At 40.7% G+C, this 22,384-nt stretch overlaps 1 pseudogene; it reads right to left on the bottom strand.

Moving 5' to 3' along the window:
* Positions 1-605: 605 nt before the first annotated feature.
* LOC147432306 (ABC transporter G family member 11-like) lies at positions 606-14,727 on the bottom strand (annotated as a pseudogene).
* Between the last annotated feature and the right edge of the window lie 7,657 nt (positions 14,728-22,384).

Raw genomic sequence — 22,384 nt, 5'->3', positions numbered from 1 at the left:
GGTGCTTACCAGTGCCTTAGTCAACATGTATGCCAAATGTGATCTACTTCAAAAAGCACAAAAAGTGCTTGAGGACCTACTTGTCCATGATGTCATCTCTTGGAGTGCACTGGTTTCCGATTATGCCCAAAGGGGGCATAACTTGGAAGCTTTGGGATGTTTTCACGCAAGATGCTGATATGGGAAAAAAAACCACAATGATGCTATAAGTCAGGGGTTGTTGAAAAAACATTGTGCTTGGCACTGCCTTGGTCAACATGTATGCCAAGTGTTGTGCACTTCAGAAAGCACAAAAAGTGCTTGAAGAGCTGCATGTACAGAGTGTCAACTCTTGGAATGCAGTAACTGCAAGAATATGCCGAATAGGGATAGGACACGAAGCTCTGAGCTATTTTCATCGGATTCTATGCCAGGACTATTGTTAGTGGATGCAAAGCTATGGCCTATTTTTATTAGATGCAATATCACAAAAACCAAGCACAAATGGGTGTCCGAATGTACACTAAATTGGGCGTCAAGATGTGATGCGTAATATGATGTAAGCATTTTGCATTAATGCAAGTGTGTATGTACACCACATGCTTTAACCTTTTACCTTTATGTCATCAAAAAGATTGTCCCACTTTGAAGTAGATTGTGACTACACATATTGACCACATTGTATAGACAAACAGACAGAACCAGTAGTATGCAATGTCTCTTGTCATGATTGTGAAGGATCTTGATGTAAGGTACAAGGTCTGTTTCAAGGTGCTCGTTTTACCAAGATCAAAAGTTAAACATCATAATGGCATACACTATGTGCTCTTATAATTTAGAAGATATGCAAATGCTAAGATTTTTCATGTCAAAAAATGCTAAGATTCGTCATGTGAGCAAATGCTATGATTCTACATTCGATGTAAGCAATTGAAACCTTTTGTGATACTTGTTGTATTTTTATAGCCACCACCTTATTCATATGTGAGTTCACATATGCTCTGATAAGAGTTTGAGATCTGTGTGAATTTGTTTCATTGCCTAGCTCCTCATCTTTTTTCTAGAAAACACATGAAAAGCACATGCCTTCATCTTCATGAGAAATATGTCAAGAAAGACTTAGTCACATGGTAGGTTCCTTTGACACACTAAAATAATACCTCTTCAAAATCTGAATTAACAAACCATAATAAATGGCCCTAGGGATTCCGATAAGGAGGGCAAGAAAATCCGACATCGTCTACAACAAAGCATTTTAAATGACTCTCCTGTTGACCACACACTTCTATTTCTTTTATTTTATTGTTCATCAAAGTAGATTGTTTGACCAGAAGAGAGTAGGCACAAAGTGATGAAAGAGCTCAAAAACATCACTATTACTTGGCTAATGATTTAAGATAAGTAATGTTCTTCCAAACTTGGTGAGCAATTGGAGCCTCTTGACAACATGGAATGCAGCGGCATTGACAAATTCATTGTGAAACAACAGCTTTAGAACAACATATAGTTTTTTGTAGCCATCTATGGAAAATATGCTCTAGTAAATGAATGCTAGCAATGCGTGTGCAACTTCATGTTCTTAATCAGCAAGTTTACCTCTCAAAGGGATTGAAAATTATTTTGCATCTAGATCATTGCTAATGCAATGGATTAAAATACATCACAATTTATGTTTGATATGCACAGCTTACTTGTCAAGCCACTTGTGGGCTCATTAAGGAGTAGCAACAGCGGTCGTTGCTTGAGAGTTTCAATGGAGATGCTAAGACGACTCTTTTGCCCCCGCTCAACCTCAGGTATACCAACCAACCACAATTGTATCTTTGCATTCTTGCAGACCTATTTCTCATATAGTGTTTTTCACTCTTCACTGATTCTCAAATAAAGTCATGTTGTTAGGAGATGGGCCAAATATATCGGTGTCTCATATGTGTTTAATGTTGCAATGAGAAAGTCATCCTAAATTACATAGGCCTACTCCAATGCATTCAAGCACCATTGTAGGATGCCATGACTAAAAGCAATGTGTCACTAAAGCCAAGGCAGTCAAGATTTTTACAAGAAAAAGATGCCCACTTACTTACAGAGTTTCCATGTGACAGTTGTTGTCCTTGGCCATCGACGAGAATCTCATGGGAGTCAACCATTGCGGTGCAAGGGTGGCCTGATGTCACATCACAATACTTACACTTATTGTGGATGTCACAAACATAACCACATACACCAACAACCATACCATGCATATGCCCATTTTTTCATAATCACACAAAGCTCATTTTCACTACGCAACATTGATATGGAAAAACAATTCACGATCATATTGTTAGTCACGGGCTATTGAAAGAAAACATCATGCTTCGCAATGCCATGGTCAACGTGTATGCAAAATGTCATCTACTTTAGAAAGCACAAAAAGTGCTTGAGGAGCTATGTATCCAAGATGCCCTTGGTTGGAGTGTTTTGATTCCATGATATGCCCAATAGGGACATGGCCAAGAAGCTCTGGGCTGTTTTCAAAGGATGCAAAGCAAGGGCATCTCTCCAGATGCAATCACTTATGCTTGCATCTTGAAGGTGTATTGCACCAGTCAAGATGCTGATATGAGCAAAAAAAATCATATATTGTTTGTTAGGGGTTGATGAAAGAGAATGTGGTGCCTGACACTTCCTTGGTTGACATGTATGCCAAATGTGGTGCACATTAGAGAGCATAAAAAGTGTCTAAGGAACTACCTCTTCCAGAAGATCATCTCTTGGAGTGCACTGACTTTTGGATATGCCCAACAAGGTTAGGGCGAGGAAGCTTTGGGCTGCTTTACGACAATGCAAACCGAGGGAATGTCTTTAGTTCAAATCACCTATTCTTGCATCTTGAAGACGATGGCATGTGGAAAAGAATTCATGTTAATCAGGGGCTGTGGAGATAAGACATAATGATTGGCAATGCATTGGTCGACATGTATGCCAAGATGCAAGATTTCACCTACTAGAGTGCATTGATTTTTGGATATGCACAATAGGGGGCAGGGGCATAAAGCATTGGGCTATTTTCAACATATGTGAAGTGAGGATGTCTCTCCAAATAGAATCAACTATGCTTTGGTCTTGAAGGATATGCTTATCTCAAGTACTTGTTGCCTCTCTCTCTCTCTCTCTCTCTCTCTCTCTCTCTCTCTCTCTCTCTCTCTCTCTCTCTCTCTCTCTCTCTCTCATGCCAAAGAGTTGGAAAAAAAGTAGCTCTCCTTCTTTCTCACGCTTCCCCCCCCCCCCCAAAAAAAAAAAATTGGTCTCTCTCTCTCTCTCTCTCTCTCTCTCTCTACATATATTTCCCTCTCTCTTTCTCTGTCTATCGCACTTTTTAAGTCCATCTAAACAGGAGGCTATTATTTCCCTTCCCACTTTCTCGATCTCCCTCTCTATAATTTCTCTCGAAAAGAAATACGTTTTTGGTAAAAACACTCGGAAAAAAGGAGGTTATTGAAGTTCTTTTACACATATAAAAACTCAAACCAATTTGAAATTTCCCTCATCTCTCCCTCTCTCTCTCTCTCTCTCTCTCTCTCTCTCTCTCAAACTAAGCGTTATCAACCTTAGCCAGCTAACCACACATGGGTGCAATCAATAACCAAACCTATTTTAGCCCTGGCCATAGCTTATAAAAACAAACTCTGTGTTCACTGTAACACAACCCAAAGGTTTTTCTGCGCTTCCTCTCAGCCTACCTGTTGGGGGTCCCATCGTTGCATAGCTCCAAGGACCAACAAAACTATCAATCCAGAGGGATGAGCTACCCGTCTAGGGCATGGAAACACTCACACAATTAGTGAGCTAATCATGGCAACATGAATGGTTGACTCTACGAGGTGAGCTTCTCGACCTATGGAGGAGCTAAGCCACAATGAAGGGCAATCTCCACATCCACTTCTCTTCACCTCCAATCAACCCAATCACACACACTAACAATTGCAACACGCACACAACACTAATCCTATCATGCAACACACTAATCGCAAGCACACACACACACATAGATCTATCAAGCACCACACTCCAATCAAACCCACATGCATACACAAAAAAAGAGGGCAATCACATAAGATTAGAGAGGGATTAACCACTAATTAGTTAAGATCTAGCTAATAAGCATCATAGGAAATCATAAGAAGTATGAGAGAGGCATACTGAAAGAGAATGAATCATTGATTAGTGTTAATCAAGTCTCATGAGCAAGGAGAAGCTCAAGGCTCCATAGCCACAAGTCTCAAGAGCTCTCACCAAAGACTGATCTCAACGATGAGCTTGAGAACCCTCATTTCCTTTATACACGCCTTATGTACCTAGGGTAAAAATATGCAATGTTTGGACGCCCAAGGCCTTTAGGGCTCCACCACTTATTGGATCTGCTACCTAAGCACACTAACTAACCTGTTCTTTACAGCTTGGAACTCCCATTGAGCTCGTAACACATTAAAATATTACAATGGCTTGAAATAAATCAAGAATTTACAATACGTTACCATTTTGGAAAAATGTGGAAAATGTGTAACTCCAATCTTTACTGCTTCTTTGTGTTCATCCTCGATGTGCATCCGTACGTCTTTGGTCTTTAGCAGTTCCTGTTAACTAACGTTGACTCAGTTAACATTCCCCCCTTTCCATTTTAGTGCCCTTCCTCCTCGAGCACTGTTGAGAAGCGTCCTGAAGGATCTGGAAGGTTTTTGATTGGTTGTTGATGGGTTGATTGTCTTCATTTGTCATTGAATTTGTCGATGAGGTTCAATTTTTTGCAGCATCTTCATTGGTCTAAAAATGTCTGATGTGAGAGATGATGTTGGATTTGTCCGTTTTGTAATAGCATAATGATGAGGCTGCTCTTTATTTATGAAAATTATATACAAGGGAAGTAGAATGATGAGGTTCTAAATTAGGGTTGAATACATGGATGAAAAAAGAAAAAAAAACCCAATGGAAAAAAAGTGCCTTTGGGATACGCGCATTATTGGGGTACTTATTAGCATGGAAAATATTAATAAAGTAAGGGATTATTTGCTGATAGATATGGAATTAAAAAGGCAGCAAATATGAGAGGGTAGCATGATGGAACATTGGTTTGCGTGTTGTAGTCCACTCAAGGTGCATAGGTGGAAGCAAAAAGAGTGTCTAATGCATATGTTCAATAATGGGACATCCTATTTATGCATACACAGAACTGCATGGAAAACAATATGCTGTGCAAGAAAGATTTTGAGAAGTTATTCAGGAAGATGGTGTAGCTATAAAAGCATACGACATGGCTTTGCAAGGTGGCACCCCTTTAAGAATAGTTTTTGTTGGATATGTGCTCTCATCTTACTGTGCACTCTGCGTGAGTGTTGGACTCTACGACACTCCATCATTTGTAAGTTAATAGACTTCAACTCTTATGCTCATCTCATCCAGCATGAACGACATGACTTAGATATGCTCAACTCTTCCAGCTTGAGCGTAAGCTTAATAACTATGACTCTTAGCACATAGTTAAATATGACTTGAAGCTTTGGGACTAATGCTTTACCCATTTTATGGCTCAACAGTCCGACTTTGCCATAGAGTGCTTTTTGCACCCTGGCAACTTGACATTTTACATTGTTGTGCTTAGTACAAACATTTCTTCAAGTAAAAGTAAGCTTGAATCTTCAAAAAGAGGATTAGTGAAGGACCAAGTAGGCATTGAAGGTTTCTTTGCCATACCTGTTTTATCATCTTTGAATCTGCATTCTCGTAGGTTGGGTTGTCCTTCTTTGACTGTGAAGACTCCATTATTTGTTTGATTCTCCAATTGGGCCTGTTGTAAGAAGTCTTTGATGTTGTTGTAGGCCTCTGTTCACTGTTGGCATTTGGCCTTTCACTCAGAGCATTGGAAGATTTAGGAATCCAAATCTCTTTATGACCTTTGTATCTCCATTCTTGACTTTGCTTCGCTCTAGGTCTTGTTGAGTTCTTGAAATCTTCATGCAGGTCTGGTGTAGTTGCAGTTGGCTTATGATTGACTGGTAGCCAAACCTTTGTATACCCTGTGTAGAATCCTTGTCCAAGAGGAACATTCTTCGAGATCCATCTTTGTTCTGTCTCCTCTTGAGAGTTGTGGTTGACTTTAGCATCTTTCGATGTTGTTTTGTTGTATACTTGCTTCTTAGGTATCCTAGGATATCGTCGAGATTGATACCTTGTGGGCCTTCTTTCTTGGGAGGGACTTTAAATTACTTCATATGTTCTAACTTGCGATTTTGGCACCCATATCTGTCTATTACCTCCATAGCACTCGTGTTCTTTTAAGCTCCATTGTGATGTTATCCATCCCATGTGTTTGTCTTTTTGTACTGATTTCCTGTCCATAATCCAAATTGGATCATTGACTTTGACTAAATTTCTCAAAACAAACACTTTCTTGACTTTTCTTTGCTTTCTTGAGTACTTTGGTTGATATACCTTTGCTTTTCTGGGTGTCTCCTTAGTGGTTTGAGTTGGGTCAGCAATTTACTTGAATTTTTGAAAGCCTGACTTGCCTGAAGAAGCTGATCCATGAGGTTTCTTTGATGTAGAGGCATATGATGTCACACCTTGTTTGCTAATCGGTGAAGGGTCCACTTTAGCTTTACCTTTGTCTGCAAGATTTGTCTTCGATCCTTGTGACTTTTGCAACTCTGAATCTAACATTAACAGTATCTGTAAATGTTACTTGCCAACACTTGCAAAAGAGAGTATCAACATTGTATCTTTTGTGTAGGCATCGTGTTGGTTTAACCACGGATGTCCAAGGATGACATCTACAAGCATGTCTTTTGAAGGCTTCACTTGAAACTTTACATGCTCTTCATGATTTTGGATGCTAAGGATAGCAACCATCTCTTGTTGACTTGTAGACTTACCCATGATTTCTCTGTCATCTGGCTTGCCCTGAGTAATCTCTAGAATGCTCTGGATGTTGTCTGCAACCATATTGCTATTTGCTTCTTTATCTAGTAGAGGATTTCATCTGACACTTGCTCCATTTACACTACTGAGAAATATAGCTATTCTTGTTGTTGGTTCTAATGAAGATCTCTGTCCTGCTTTTGCCATGGTCTCATCTTGATCTAAATGTGTCTCTATGGAAGGTGGCTTGAGACTTTGTGTTCTTCTCTAACTTACATCAGCTGATTTAATTGGCAATGAGTGAATGATCTTTGGACTTCCTATTGCTTCTTCTTGGTTGTCTGTAACCCCGTTCTTCTTAACTTCTGGCTTTGATGGGATTCTCTGCTCAATAGCTTCCGCAATTGCTCTTTGTTCTATTTGTCTTGCACTTGGTATTGTTTGATTTGCTTTAAGCTTTTCTGAAGTTGTGTTCGATGGAGATGAATCGTCTTCAAAATGATCTGCTTTAATATAAGTTTCCATCTTAATTGTGATTGAGGACTTTGTTTTGTCGTCCGCAGGTAACCAATCTTGGTCTTCATTCTTGATTGTCTCTGAAGACTGCATCATGTTTACATTTTGTATCTCTAACATCTTTTGGCCCATTGGCATTCCTATTATGATGTTGTCTGGCATATCTTTTGCTATGATCACATGGAATTGAGCTATGATGATTTGTGAACCTACTTCAATGGCGGTGGAGATGATTCCCCAACATTCTTCCTTGTTTGTTTCTTGATATGCTCACAAATTCAAGAGCATCTTCTAGCTGTGGTTGACCACATTTTTTCCAAGTGCGAAAAGACATGAGGTTCTTGTCTAACTGAAAATCTAGCTTTACTTCACTTGATAGCTTTTCTTCATTTTCACCAACAATGTTGCACTTGATCATCTCAAAATTTCTTTCTATATTGACTGCTTTTGTTGTGGCAGCATCCTTTGGTTGAGCTTTATTTGCAGTTTCTTTTCTTTGATCACCTGCCTCAATCGATGTTGACGCCATTGACTGTAATATTGCATCTTTTGCTTGCAATTGTTGAGCATTGTCTACCTACATCTGGGTAACCTTTGATCTTAGAAGATCCATTGTACTTTCTTGCAAAATTTGTCTCTTTGGAGGAGATTTTGGTGACCTTTGTATAGCTTTTTGGACTTTAGCTCCCATTGACTTTGACTTTTTTGTCACTGTTCTAGCAGCTTGAGGCTTTGCATCATCTTCAGATAGTCTTTGACTTCAATCGTACCATCCATAAGAGTTTGTACAAGATCATGATCTTGTTGATATTCGTTACCATCTGCACCTTGATATGCATATGTGAGCTTGGTCACATGTAACTATTTAAACACTATTGGATTTGTAGGTTTTTGACTTTGACTTGTGGAGATCAGCTAAAACTTGGAAACTTTCAACAACCATATGATCTTTCAATGGTTTCTGCTTTGAAGGGGTCTGTTGGTTAGAAGCTCTAGGGCTTCTAACTGGTATAGCATTTCCTGGTACATAAGCTAAGCTTAATGGATTTGCAGCTCCCCCTTCCTAGGGTGATCACTATAGCCTGCTTCATTGTAAGAGTTCAAAATTGTCTAGCTCTGGTTTAGTCTCACCTTTTTAGACTCTCGTCTATATCTACGATTGTTTTGGTCAAAGTATATGCTCGTTTGGTCACAACATCGAAGCTTGATTTTTGATGGAGGAGAGTTTGGATCTAGACAGATTTCTGGGTTCACTCGGGTAATATCCTTCATCTCTAGAGAGGATGGGCTATAGTAGATTCTTTCCTCTGAAATGAACCATCGTTTCTGATCTATCACTAGACGCACTTCTATGAGCTGGTATGTGGGCCGTTCAAGCATTGGTTGATCATTTTTGTACAGTTGCCCTTTCTGGTCTACATAGTGTGCATATGAATTATGTGTACCATACAATGCTAACATCATTCTGTTTTATGTGTCCCTTAGACTCGTGAATGATTGCACACTTGTGGCAGTGGATGCAAAATCATTTACAAACTTAACAACCTTTGGTGATATCTCAACACCTTTACTAAATTCATATAGGAATTTGTTGTTCAAAGAGTCAATTTTAAGCTTTTCAGGTGCCATTGCATCTTTATTCTCATTTTGAACTTGCAGTGCTTTTACCAATGCTTCTAATGGTAATGCGGAATCATCCGATTGCAGTAAAAGTGACGAGCGAAATGCACTTACATCAAGATTGGCATTTCCAATTTTCTCTGTACCTTGCTTGGCAGTTGAAGTGTCCTTGTTGTCAGGATTTCTTGGACAATCTTCAAAAAAAAGTCCACCTTTTCGTCCACAATCTGAGCAATACGCCATGACTGGTGGTATTTCAATTGGCTCTGTCATGTCAAGCTCGAGCTGAGAAGTTTCTGTTTCTATGCTTGCCAAATTATTGGCATCTTCTTTTGAAACACTGAGCATCAAGCTATAGACTGCTCCATCTTGACCTTTGTATTGTCTTTGGCTTGGTTCTCCAATTAGACTGGCTTCTATTGGTTGATATGTTGGATCTTCCATTTTTGGTTCTCGACTATAGATCTGACCACTGTAATCCATGTACAATGTATCTGATTGCATATGCACTAAATGAATGTTTTGTTGGCTTCTGCAAATTTCTAGATAAACACTTGGGTTAACTTTTTGAACTTCTATCTGCTCTTCATCTTTGAGCTTGTAATAACTGGCTCCACTGAGATATGTAAACATCTGTGAGTTCTCTAAATTTGGTTTTACTATGATCATTAGGATCTTGGCTCCTGTGCTGCTTTTACTGCTCATAAGATACCTATGACCTTCTGAATCTGTGTACAAAAATTTATCCCCATTGTAGCCATATAGCTGTAAAATTTTCTCTGTTGCAGTTGTGCATGTGTTGCTATTGCTACTGGTTTGCTCTGTTGTACTTGAACTCACAGCTCGACTTGAGTCCATGTTGACTCAATCTGCAGAAACTCTCTCCTAGCAGATTTTGTTGTTGATTAGCAAAATTTTTGCTGCTTGTACTAGCCTAATATGCTATCACATGTGAGTGACCCCTATTCGTCCATTTGGAAGCTAATTTGCAATGTAATCACTTCCACCTACCCGTTTTTAGCTTACAAAATTTTTGAAATTTGACTGACGCTCCACTGCTCCGAGTTGGTCTTTTTGCTCGCTTTTTTTGGCTGATCTGATTCGCTTTGCGGTACACTTCCCGGCTTTGCTTTTTCGACTTCTTCGCTTTTACGCGGTTTGTTTGGTGTGATTCTCTGACGGTGGTCTTTCTGGCTTTTTTGACGACTTTCTCTTTATTTTTATGAAAGTTTGAATTTCTTTAAAAAATTAGTATTTTCATTATTTTAAAAAATTTTGATTTTTTACAATTTTTTTGTGAATTTTAGAGTTTTTACAAAAAAAGATTGTGAATTTTAAAAAAAAATTGGGATTTTATGAAGGTTTTATGAATTTTATGATTTATTTGAATTTTTTTTATCTATTTTTGAATTTTTACGGATTTTTTGTGAATTATTATGAATTTTTTACAGATTTTGCATTTTATTTGTGTAATTGTGATTTTTTTTTATTTTTTTGTGAGGTTTTTCGCTTTTTTATAATTTTTTTATGAGTTTTTTTTGTAATTTCTTTATGTTTTCTTATTTTTATTGTTTATGTGATTTTATAATCTTTTTTATAAAAAAATTGTTGGAATTTTGTGATTTTTGTACTTTTTATTGAAATTTATGGTTTTTGTTTTTTTGGGTTTATTTATTTATTTATTTATCATACTAGATTAAAATAAATAAATAAATAACTACCTACCCACTTACCTAGCTACACGCGGACATTCACGGTGCTTGAAGGCGGGCAACGTTGACCAAGTGCAACACGACCACGGCGGCGGCCTGCTGACACGTTGTATGAGAGAGAGAGAGAGAGAGAGAGAGAGAGAGAGAGAGAGAGAGAGAGAGAGAGAGAGAGAGAGAGAGAGAGAGAGAGAGAGAGAGAGCAGTAGTGCGCTGACGGCAAACAGAGGGTGTGTGTGCGCACGTGTGGACTGCACCAAAAGGCGAGGCAGATCGGGGAGAGAGAGTAAAATGTGGCAGGCGGTCACTTGCTAACGGCACCTGCAAAAAAGGGCGAGAGAGAGTGGGTGTGCTTGTCAGCGGGCAGGGGGTACACGCCAGAGGAGGGCGGAAAAGGGTAAGCAACAGAGGTTTTCGGGGCCCGGGCTGGCAGCGTTGTGAGGGTGGTCTAAGGAGGGGAGAGAAAGAGGGTCAGCGGGGGGAGAGAGGGAGTTAGTGAGAAAGTGAGGGGGTTAAAGAGAGATGTTAATAATCGCGATGAGGAGGGGTGGGGGAAGAGAGAGAGAGAGAGAGAGAGAGAGAGAGAGAGAGAGAGAGAGTAAGAGTGGGTTCACTCAGATAGAGAAAAAGGGAACAGCCGGTAGAGAAAAAGAAGAAGCGAATTATTTTAACGTCGTAGGAAACTATCTCAAGAGACCGTAAAGATCTATTCGACAAGGAATTTTATGCGATGCAAGGCACGGGCGTCAAAGCTCGAACCAGTTTTTTATTTATTTATTACTTTCAAATTTCCAAAAATGCCAAAAATAGGTCGAAAATTAGCAGAAAACGCACCAAAAATTCCAAAAATTATCAAAAAATCCCCAAAAATTTTGGAAAATTCTAGATACCTTAGAAAATCATTGTCATTTACAACCGATATTTTCGACATGCAAAAGCACACCAAAAATAGTAGATTTTACTAAAAATGCAATTTACGACACAATCATCAATCTGGTTGCCGACAATAGCAAAACGCTAAAAATTTGACCACAGAGGACAAAAATGGAAACAAAATGATGCCGTAATTACGCACACACAAAACAGCTCGTAAAGATCACAAAATATCATTTTTTTATGGAATTAAGAAAAAATTAGCAAAAAATTATAAAAATTATCCGAAAAATACCCAAAAAATTTCTTCAAATTCTCCGCACCTAGGGGAATAGTGCAGCTAAATAAAATCACAAAAATCACATCAATTCAATTGCCAAACAATTTCATCAATAAAATCAAGACTAGGCAATGCGGTAAAATTAGGTCAAAATTTGACGCAATTGAATTGTGTAAATCCCTGTTTTGAACACAAAAACGTAGCAATCAACCATTACACACATCAAGCATGAAATCAAATCATCAAATTAATCATGTACATTAAGCACTTTTTAGGCACACACACACACTAATAAAATTGACAGTTTTTACCAATATTTAGGTGCGCACAAAAAATGGTTAATTTTGTCGAAGTTGCAATGTGACTTCACAAATCATTAGTTGGGCATGACCACAACACAAACTAGAGTGCTTCGTTAGGCTGTATAACCGGAAGTGGATAACAAACTGGTATAAAGGTACAAGCCTTCAAGGCAATTGCAATTAGAGAGATCAAGCACTGAACAAGAGTATAGATCCGTAAAGAAGATTGTAGAAATGAAAGGTAAGAGAGAGAGAGAGAAAGAGAGAGAGCACTTATTATTTGTTTTGCACAAATCTTCTTACGCTAAGTGTGAGTGTAAGTGACTCAAACGATTTGATGAAAATAGTATGCCAAAAAGTTGATGAATTAAGAACGAAACTTTGAATGTAGCATGCAGATTTCTTTATAATGAAATGGACAAATCTTCCATGGAGAAGAGGAGGAGGACTATATCGGTAAGATCCTCTTCAAAGTTGCGCGTGTGGGTAACTGGTTGATAGAGAAATAGCGCGAAATGAATTGTTTAGCTAACTGAAGGTGGTTGGAGACCACATTAGAGTGATTTAATTCTATAGTCTCGAGTAGGCCGAGCACGTCCGCAATCTACACGAACAACATACAATGGTGTTTTGTGGAGCAACTAGCCAGCACGGCGATGTCGATGGTGATTTGTCGATTGAGTGTATTCCAATTGATGTAATGAGGATGCCATGGTGTAGGTGGTTGAACTGGCCATGGAATGAACTCAGTCCATTTATGCATGTAGTGTTTGAGCACCCGCTCTTGCAAATTTGGGTAAAGACGGTATTGCAACTTGTACATTGCAGTCTCAAATTCTGGCTGCTGCTGCTCAATCATATCAGCATGAATTGGCCTACCCATTCTAAACTAAAAAGAAAAAGCATTTAAATCAGAGCAGTTGATAAGTTGTCATGTCTGTCATAGTTTGAATGGAAACAAAAAGACATTGTTGTAGGCAATGATCAAAGTTATGTGACAAAGACAGTGAGAAAAACAATGAAATAAAGACAACAGTAGTTCGTAGCTATATTTTCTTGTGATTTTTCAAAAAATAATGTATTCTCAACCTTGGTGGATGTCCGGAACAAATGTTATAACCTAATGCAGTTGTTGTTTTGTGTTGTTTAATATAGAAATGTTCTAAGTTTCTAGGTTTATGTATATTGGTACTAGTTGCTAAAGTGGTAATTTCAAAATTGTCCACAAAAAGACATTGTTGTAGGCAATGATCAAAGTTATGTGACAAAGCCAGTGAGCAAAACAATGAAATAAAGACGATAGTAGTTCGCAGCTATATTTTCTTGTGATTTTTCAAAAAATAATATATTCTCAACCTTGTGGATGTCCGGAACAAACGTTATAACCTAATGCAGTTGTTGTTTTGTGTTGTTTAATATAGAAATGTTATAAGTTTCTAGCTTTATGTATATTGGTACTAGTTGCTAAAGTTGTAATTTCAATATTGTCCTCGAAAGGAATATGTGTCTGCATGTCCGCTCGCATTCTCTTCGAAGGATTGCGCTTGTGCTGGCCAATGCATTTATGGATGTTATTCGTAACTCCGATATATCTCCTATCGTTTTTCGTGCATCGTATACTGTAGACTATGTATTCTTGCCGCGACGTTGCTTTTTCTGGGGTGGAAGGACGATGCTCGTCTCTAGTTGTTGATGAGTGTCTAAATCTGCAGTCCATGCAGATTGGTTAGGTAAATTAAAAAATGACGGTGCTACGGAGAAATGAATGGAAGCTAGTGATACTTGTTATCCATACTTGCCTTGGTCTGTTGCAACTAGCTCATATGGAGAGGCTGGTTGGCCGTAATTTACTGCCTTGTGTTCGCTGTAGTGCCATGCTACCTCTGGATTGTGATAGATGGATTAGTTGCGTCGTGCGTGTGGTTTGCCGAAGTCATGAAATTTGTCAATATAGCGGCACATTTTTCTTGAGTAGCTTTTGAAAGTTCAGCCAAATCAATGTTGTAACCAAACCGCAGCTGCTCCATCACGTACAATGTAATTCCTTCAGCTTTTGTCTCGAGGAGTTGTTGTGCTTCAACATTACGCAACATACTCTCATCATCCTCGTATTGGATATCAAGCTCTTCAAGTATTTGCTTCATGACACCTGCAGGATGTAGGAGCAAGCTGGTTAGCACAACAGATAGAAGGCATTATATTTTCCTTTTCTAATAGTACCTGTTGTCATCTTGTCTGTGTTTGGTGTGGCCATCGTTTGGTCTAAAGATTTATATCTTGCGTCGCACTTATTCATGAAGTTGCGACGCTCTTGAAAAGTATAAAACCCCTCAATATACGCATGGGGTTTCTCGCCTGCCGCTGAGTTTGCCAATCTCATTTTCTTAGTCGTGAGGTAAAATCTCTTAGGTTCTATCATTGGTTGTGTTTCCTTTGCGTTGTTCGTGTATTGCTTGAAGAGCTGCACAGTAAGATGAGTGAGTGATTCGCATGTGTATACACAGGCAGATGCAAGATCAGAGAAGCGTTCAAAATGTATCGTGTTGTGATCCATTGTTTGATTTAGTTTCTTGCATGTAAAAAAATTTATTTTTATGACCTCTTAGAGTATTTTTGAAGCATAAGATCCGAAAAACGTTTAAACACAAATGAATGAAGTGAGGAAAGGAAGAGTAGTAAAGTTGCAAAAGGTGGATCAGAGTGAGCAGGGGTGATAGGGAAAATGTCTCAGCAGTGCAACATATTGAACATGACAAGTCAACAGAAGAGAAGATGAGCAGTTGAACAAAAATTCCTGCTTGTATAGAAGGCAGTTACAAGGCGATTGAATCTGTTTAATAGAAAGAGGAATTGATACTGAAGAAGGGGAAGGAAACTTTCACATTTAGATAGTCAAAAATCTAGATGGTGTGAACATCTCTGGCGTAGGGAGCTCTAGTAAATGTAGCCGGATTTGCTCAGTGACGTGTGACAGCATCACGTATAGAAGTCCAGAGGCGAAAACTTCTTTTACAATGAGCAAAACGTTGGTGTTGATTGTTGTGCCTTGGGACTTGTGTCCAATCATAGCTTAGGCGAGAGCTATTGGAAATGTGGATTTATGGTACCAATGCCCATTGAATGTCCGCCTGCTATGCTTAGACCGTCGAAGTGTAAGTTCCTGTTTAGATGTTTCCAGTGTGACTTTGATTGCTTTGACGCCTCCTTCTTCATCTTGGAAGATTTCGTCTACGCGACATATTGATCCATTGGCTGCTCCAATTGTTAAGTCAATGTTCTCTGTTATCAGCTCCTTTGCTCCGTCTACTATTCTGTCAATTGTGTGGAAGTCGGGATCTTCAAGCCATTCTTGGAGCTCAGGGACGTTGGGCGCATTTGTTTTGAGGCCGATTTGGATGATGTGACTATGCCGATGGAAGCGTTCCAAGAGAAGGTTATTATAATATCGAACATCACTCTTGTGTGTGCAAATGATTGTCATATTCCTATCCATGTGTTGCTCTATTTGATCCTGCTTTATGATGCGGTCACCGAGCGCATCGTGGATCTCTTTCTTTGTGGGGAGCCTGACTCTTATTGTATTGAGGAACTCTATGAAAGAGATATCTTTTGCATGGCGCACTGAGCAAGACATAATGTATGTAGTAGCAGTGGACCAATAAGTGGAGCTTGTGATGTGGCATGAGTAGCACTGATCACTTTTATGCCTGCATACTAGTGGCAATTGTGCCAAATCACCGAACAAAAAGACCTTTTTATCTTTGAATGGGTCTAGCAGTGTGCTGTTAGTGACATTCACAATTTGTCGTACTATGAGATCAAAAGTTTGCTTTGTTAACATAGAAATCTCGTCTATGATAATCGTGTCTGCCTCTTTGATACTAACGTATCTGTCATCAATTTCGGAGATTGATAGGGGATATTGTTGTGTGCGCACTGGTATCTTGAATTGGTAATGGACAGTTGTTGCGATGCTGCTTAACCTCGTGGCTATTGCACCAGTCGAAGCAGCGACTGTGACAGTTTTCCCTTGCATTATGAGTTGGCTTGTGATATATCTTATGAGGAAGCTTTTGCCACTCCCAGGAGTGCCTGTGATCACATGCAGTCCACCCTTTGCCGCTGTGAGCTTCTTATAGATCTCTGCTTGTTCAGATGTCAGTGATGCGTTTTGGACGTTTTGAAGCTCATTTAGAAGGGCAGAGATACGAGTTGACGTGTCATGTTGCTCGTAGTCTGTTTGCACATCTAGAGATTGAAATGAGGCAGCTTTTGTTGAGGATGTCTTTTGTAGTATCATGTTGTGAAATTGGTGTGTTTGGTCTGTCGTGAGCATATTTCGTTGTGTGTACTCTGTGATGTACATCTCAAGATCCTCATCTGTCAGTATCAAATTTCTAAGTTTGCACTCAAGATAGTATGACCTGGACGTGTTCTCTGGTGAGAGCAGCTGGGATTCATTTTTGAAGGTGATGCTCTTTAGCAGCACATTGTAAAAGAAAGCCTCCGGATGATGCCCTGGGTGAAAGTCACTGAAACGGACCAATCGGTGTTGTCGCTGCAGCGATTGGCCATAGGTATTCTCCTCTGAAATATTTTTTTTCCTTTCTTTTCCCTTTGTTACTATGTAATTCTTGTGGAAGTCGTAGAATGTAAGCTTCTCCAGAGTTTGTGGTCTTGCGCAATACAGATCAACATGGTGCAGGATGACATCCTTGTTGTGAGAAATGATTCGTTGTCGTAGTGCCGGGGGTGATGAGTCGATGTATTGGACGCTATCGCTCTTTGAAATGATTGGGATTTGCAAACAATTTAATGCCACTTCTGTTGCTGAAATAGGTTTCGACAGTAAAAAGGCTGAGATCAGCTTCAATTTTACAGTGTCAAGGCCATGTAGGCCTAAGCGCTCTGCATCTTCTGAGCGGATGTTGAGATGGCCCATTGGTTCAGTTTTGAGTGCATACTTCAAGAGGTAGTAGGACATCGATGAATCGGTGACCCGTTGTATATTCATATGTGCACCCCATAGCAAGAGCAGTGTAGGGTGGTACGGTACGACATTTCTATCTTCGTGCCGAGGCCTGAAGTATTGCCATCTGTGATTTTGTTCGTTGAAGAGTGGGTTTGGATTTGGCTACGCATGAAATGGAAACCCGTGGTTACATACTCCATCTCTTTGACCATGGTAACAACTTGTACGGCACTTGTGAAGTTGTTTCCTAAGTACGAGTTCTCAGAGCCTGCTTACTTCTAGCAAAACCACAGAGTCAATTTCTGTTGGGATATATGCAGCTATTTCAGCAGATAGTTGCTCTTTGTCTTCTTCATGGATCCACAGTATGACATGAGCATGCAATGATCCTCTATTTTGGACCTCATATCTAACCAAGTGGTGTTGCACACGGCCCAACACACCTTTCGCAAGTATATATTTGGACATAAGCATTTGGAACTTAGAGTGGAAGGTGATGGCTCATTCGACTGGGCAGTCTGTCCAAGTGAAGGAGGCGTTCAACTGACGTGCAATTAGCTCGATTGTGTCAATCCCAGGCCATCTTGTGTCTGTGACCTCATCAGCAGTGAAAGTCAAGAAGAAATCAGGCATTCCCCATTTGTCCACCATTGCTATCAAGTCCTTTAGGTTCTTGCGGTGCCACGAGCAGGAACCTGGCATGCTGGAAGGGGTGCTGTACTGAAGCACATGTCTCACAGTATCTTCGTCAGATGTTGTACGATTGGCCCTCTTGTAGTTGTCAATGTCCTTTTGCAACAAGCTCGTGTGTGTATTGTTAGCCAACATAAGTGCCTGCTTTAGTTGGTACATTATGAGCAGGTATGGCTTGTACAGGGTGTAAACGGAGAACAGAGTTGATGCACGTATCTTTACATGTATACTGAAAATGATTTTACCATCATACTGGCCTTTCCCAAAAGGGAACAGGAATGGAAACGCTGCCGTCTCTATTGTGATGTCGTTCATAGAGCTTGATACGGCAGGCATGCCGTTGGGCTTGAAATTAACTGTTCTCTCAAGCAATTGTTGACAGCCACGGAGCTACAGAGAAGCAAATTTGTAGGTATCGCTAGCGGTGAATGCTCTTCTCCTGGCTGGTTCAACGATGTTTTCGATGATACCAAACATCAAACTTGTGTCAAGCTGCGCCATCAGTGCAAACGGTGCGTTGTCTTGTTGTTGTTGAATGATCTTGCTCACACTATCTTGACTTAGTATGCAGAGGCCAAGCTTCTTATTCGGTCGTTCAGCCATCGACATGTACTTCTGGAGTACGAAGTTGTTCTCAAGATTGAATGCAAGTATGTCTGTCACTTGTGATGTAGCTAGGTCTTGCTCTGTGAAGGTTGTTCTATGCTCTTTACTCCATGATAGCAGAGGGTTATCTAATATTGAACGTCTGTCTAGTGTACCACGTGCAATTGTTGTCACTGTTGAGATGGCATTGATAGATATGTCAATGACGCTCAGTAGTTGTATGTGAAGCTGATTTCCGTTCAGTATTCTTCTTGTGTAGTCTGGAAGTAACTATGTCAAGAGTTTTTTAAGGCAAGGGATTGCACATATGTACATATACATGCATGGTGCATCAAATAAAGAATTGCCCATTTTTCAGAGCCAGGTGGTTACGTTGGGCCCACATGTGTACAGGTAGGACAGGGTGTACATAGTGCATCGATTTTCACTATTACCAGTACCACTGTGTTTTTTCTACAATAAGGAGGAGTTGGTAGCGCGTAAAACTTCTCGAGGAAGCTATCTGCGGGCCGACGACATGAGGTAAGCAGGTGCGTCAGATGGCATCGAGTGGCGTCAGGAGGTCGAACGGGGTCAATACTTGCACGCGGAGAAGTATGGACATGACGCGGGTGTTTTCTTGTGATACTTATGCAGAAAGGTCATCATGAAGACCACTTTTTGGGGCCACTTCATGTGGTTGCGGGATGCATTATTTGGAAAAACTGAGTGCCAGGTGTGCGGATGATGCAAAAAGGTGACAACTATGCACTGTGAGGTCAGTTTTTGGCCTGTTCGGGGTCCGTTTGAGGTCATCTAAAAGGCCACGGGTGCCCAACTAATAAAGCTAAGTGTGGGAACTGAAATAATAGAGAGAAGACCAGAAAAAACGTGGATAAGAGAGGAGGAACAGCCGCAAGTGTGTTTTTTGCTGTTTTTGGAGCATTTTTTGGCCCTAAACTGCTCATCCGAGGTCGGATTTGAGCGCTGTGACATTGTAGGGTGGGGTTTTTGGGCGTTCCGGACGCAATGGCGCTGTCCATTTTGCCAAATTCCTCACATATTTTCTGCTGTTTTTCTGTGTAATCTTCTCCGGTGAGTGAAGTCTCTGCTTAACTTTGTGGTTGTATTTGGTGTATTTCCTCAATACTGTGTAAACTATTTGCCCCATTGGTGTTGGGCTGAGCTTCATTGAGTCTAAACAACAGCAATTTGCCTCCTTTGAGCTGAATTGAGAGTATGTGTGTGTGTGAGTATGTATGTGTGAGTGTTGAGTGGGCAAGTGGAAAATCTCTCTCTTCTCACTCCGTCTGTGTGTTTCCTGTCTCGGCCAGGCTGGTTGTGTAAGCCGAGTGGTGCCCCATAATGTGTGTGTGTATCATCCCAAGAGTGTGTGTCGGGTCATTATAGAGGCGTTGTGTGTGTTTCCATCCCGCTCACATTCTTTTGGTGCCCCCACGGAGGATCTTCTTCGAGTACCTTCTGCTTCGAGCTTCTGGTTCGAGCTTCGAGCTTCAAGATTCGGGATTACAGGTTGCAGGTTGCAGGTTGCAGGTTGCAGGTTGCAGGTTGCAGGTTGCAGGTTGCAGGTTACAGGTTATAGGTTACAGGTTAAAGGTTACAGGGACAGGTACAGGTACAGGTGATTCACACAGGTACAGGTAGCTGGAGTACATTGATATACTAGCAGTGATGTCACTTGCAGTTGTTGTGGGTATGCATGACTTGGCGCCTATTTGAGTGCATTGTCTGCTGGATTGTACGTTACTTGTGGAAACTGCCATTGTACGCATTTGTGGAGCCATACTTGGTTGTATTTGGCAGTCCTAGCCATTTCTGAGACTTGGTCTGGAAGATAGTCATTTCTGAGACTTTACTATACGCGATTTGCATTAGCCTTCGTGTGAGGGTCGATAGCGTGAGGTTTTTATTGAGCTGGGGGATTCTCAAATGTGGAGATCCTTTCGGTGATACAGGTAGCTGGAGCACCCTTTTTGTGACCTCGCCATAGGCTATGTACTAGTGAGTCCTACTTGATGCTCGAGTTCTATTGTTGGCAGCCTATGCTTACACATACAGTCTATATTTTGGGTTCTTACTGCTCTAATTCTGGGAAAACTTTGTAGAAATTTTCCCAAGTTATGATGGATGGTTTTTTGGTCTTTTAATCCATTTATGTTGTTATGCTGCCGAAATTCTAGCAAAATCAGAGGATAAGTCAGGTGTGCTTTCTTGGGAGCTGCATGGTTGACTTTAATGGATGATCTAAATGGACCTCAGTTCACTCCTTTTCATTTAACTCAAAGAATCCAGATTAATGTTCATGTGTCCAGGAAGATCTTTTTCCAGCAGCGCATAGTCTTTATGTTCGGGCCAAGAAGATTACGAGAGATACTGGAATGTCCTTTGCCTGTTGTAATTCCGATGAGCAACTATGAAAACTCATTTGATGTGCATGTGTTCGTCCTTATCTAAAGTTGAGCTCCATTGAAGTTTCTGGGGATTGGGTAGTCAAAAGTTTTGGGTTCTTGCACGTGTGTTCAAAGGGGTTCTCAAAGCATTGTAACTTGGGTAGCCATGGCTTTCTCTTATCCGGAGTTTCATGGAAGAAGTGATGAAGATGTGGAAGATTTTTTGGAAAAGATGGAGGTTGCCTGCATTAGCAACCAGATTCATGACCCTGCGCAGATGTTACGTCTTCTCCAAATTTGTCTGAAGAGTGATGCAAGAGTCTAGTCCAAAACATTTGAAGAGGAGTTGTGTGCAGCGGATCCACCTGTAAGATTGAGTTGGGACAATCTAAGGCATGGGTTGGAAGTGGAGTTTGTGAAGACACAAGATCCTGACAAAGTGTGGCAAGAAGTACAGGCTTTAGTGCAAAAGGAAGGTGAGCCAGTAGATGCGTACATACGTAAGTTTTCATTGGCATGGGAGCGGATGTGCAAGGCCTTAGCACCACAGGTACCCCCGCCTGACATGATGAAGAAGGATAGGTTCTTGGCTGGTCTTTGGGAGAATATACGTTGGAGAGTGGAGCTAAAGAAGCCTAGGACATATGAAGATGCACTAGAGGTAGCAAGGAACAAAGAGTGGAAGTTGAGGAAAATGAGCCAGTTAGGGGTGGAGTCTTTGCCCATGAGGTCTGAATTTCAGCCTATAGAGTCTTTACAAGGTCGCATGTCAGGGGTTCATCATGAACCAGTGGTTCCTGTTACTACTCAGGTTATGCTAGCAGTGGTCACTACATCGGTGCAAGATGATGGGCTAAGGCAAGACATGAGGCAAGTGGTAGATTTGATGAAGAATCTCAGCCTAAACATGCTAGGTCAAGTGGGAAATAATCGAGGTCGAGGGAGGTTTGCAAATCAGCCAAGAGGTGAAGAAAGGCCTAGGAATGGTGTTGGACAAAGCAATGGTAGGTTTTGGTGGCAGACACGCACATGTTATAATTGTGGAGAGTTGGGTCACATCAGCCCGCAATGTGATAAGCCACCAAGGATGGGGGGAGACATGTATCCATTGCCAAGACAGGTGCTAACTAGGTCAAATGATTATGGCATCGAAATTAAGGGAGACGAAGGAACCAGTGGACTGACCCAGCAGGAAAAGGGAAAGACAAAAGTGCTAAGAATAGTCACCTTGGAGAAGGCATCAAAGCTAGAGGATACATTAGTGATGCCTATTGGGAAGAGGACCACAGAGGATAAGGAAGGAAGAAGTGCCCCAAGTCCTAGTAAGAAGAAAGGAAAGAGCCATGAAGGCGAGGATGTCAAGGCCAAGAGGAAAAGGAGAGCGATCTGACGAGCAGGAAGGCAGATGTTACTTTTGGGCAGCTTATAGAGATGGTGCCTAAGCTAAAGCGACAGTGGAAGAGGATGGTTAACCCAATGGAGAAAGAGCCAGAGAGAGGTTCAGTAAAGGTGTTGGCAATGGATGAGCTACCAGACATTTGTCCAATAGT

This window comes from Adiantum capillus-veneris, chromosome 20, assembly GCF_014529385.1.
Source record: "Adiantum capillus-veneris isolate H3 chromosome 20, ASM1452938v2, whole genome shotgun sequence".
Taxonomy (NCBI): Eukaryota; Viridiplantae; Streptophyta; class Polypodiopsida; order Polypodiales; family Pteridaceae; genus Adiantum; species Adiantum capillus-veneris.
This window is presented reverse-complemented; position numbering and strand designations above follow the sequence as displayed.